We start from the raw sequence: 1,599 nt of genomic DNA, 5'->3' as shown, positions 1-1,599 counted from the left end.
TGCTCACCCCTCCACAGGCAGCTGGTGCACAGTGACCTGGACAGACTAACACTACCTTCATGCTTCCGAATTCAGTTGTTGTCTTACAAAAAAAAAAGTTACTAACTCGCTTCCAGACCTTCAGCATGGGCAGCACTTGCGAGGTGCAACGTCAGCACTGCTGCCTGCCGAGGTAGGGACCCCCTGCGCTGGCTAGCACCGTGCATTAACCCGCTCCCAGCCTGGACCTGAGCCAAACTGCATTCATCCCTGTCTCTACTGTGGCTGCGCCACACCCTCGTGCTCTGCAGGGTGAATTTTTGCAACCGTCACGAGGAAAGCACCCGCCCTCTGTTGCTTGTGTCGTCCTCGGTGCTGGGATGTCCCCGAAGAGGTTCCAGACTGGGACCGCTGTTGGCCCTGCCTGCTGCCGGCCACCTCTCTCCTCTTCATCTCGACTGGCGGCGTGTTAGATGGGGAGGAGGAACCACAACGGCAGCAGAATCTCTGTCAGCGCGGTGTTGTGGGGAAGAGAGAAAACAACCTTCCGTCTTCAAAGGGGAATGGAAGAAACAACACGGCACAACGTGGTTCCTGCCTTGTCTGCGCAGGACACTGGTGCCAGACTTCTCTGTGTGACTTTCCTGGTGGCCTTGCCCAGAGCCTCACACCCTGCTGGTGCGACAGGAGGGTTCCTGGAGGGGCTGCAACCCTGCACCGCCCAAGAACTGCCCCAAGAAGGGAAGCTGCTGCTTCTCCCATCGCTTCTTCCCCTGCCTGCTTCTAGGCTCAGGCAAGAAAGTGCCCCGTGGGCCTGTGGAAGGGGATGTGAGACTGTTGGCTCAGCAGCTTCCCCCGGCGCTGGACTGAGGGCACTAACCTGGCTGTGCCGCCTCTGCTCCCCTTCGGCCGGAGCCCCGTGGTCTCTCCGCTGGCCCAGGCAAAAAGAAATCGGTGAGCTCCCTTGGGAGGGCCGCGGCAGCACCCAGGCAGGGCTGGAGAGGCTTAGCCCCGGAGCCACGGCAGAGTCCTGCCCCTCGCCTTGAGCAGGCACAAGGTTTTTCTCTCTTCCCTCTCCCCTTTCACATCTCTTCTGGTTTCTTTTGGGAGTGAAATTCTTTCCTAAGGTCTAAACCCTTGACCAGGCAGCAGCTCCGTTGCCGTTGGTGCTTACCTCTGTATTTAACCGGGGCTGCCAAACCGGCAGCAGCTCCGTTGCCGTTGGTGCTTACCTCTGTATTTAACCGGGGCTGCCAAACCGAGACAAACTCAAGGCCGGCTTGGCATCCCGCTGGGGTTTCTTCTGAAGTTACTAAACAAATAGGGCTCATCCCAAGCCGGGTAACGGGCAGCGTGTGGCCTCTACCCCTGCGGAGGATCGCCTGCGAGCAGGCAGGGAGGGTTGCAGGAGTCCTCAAGGCTGCAGAGGCGTTTGCGCTTTGGTGGTGAAGGGGTTTGAGGAGGCCATGCTCGAGCTGAAGCTGACAGCCTGTGGCCATTTCGGGGCTCTCCCCAGCCCTCTCCGCACCCTGCTTGCAGAACCAGGCTGAAAGAGCTGGGCTGACCCCTGCCAATGTACACCCCCCCCCGCCCTGCTTGCGCAAGCCCAGCCTGTAAAGA

This window comes from Aptenodytes forsteri, unplaced genomic scaffold (genome assembly GCF_000699145.1).
Source record: "Aptenodytes forsteri isolate BGI_AS27 unplaced genomic scaffold, ASM69914v1 Scaffold147, whole genome shotgun sequence".
Lineage (NCBI taxonomy): Eukaryota > Metazoa > Chordata > Aves > Sphenisciformes > Spheniscidae > Aptenodytes > Aptenodytes forsteri.
This window is presented reverse-complemented; position numbering follows the sequence as displayed.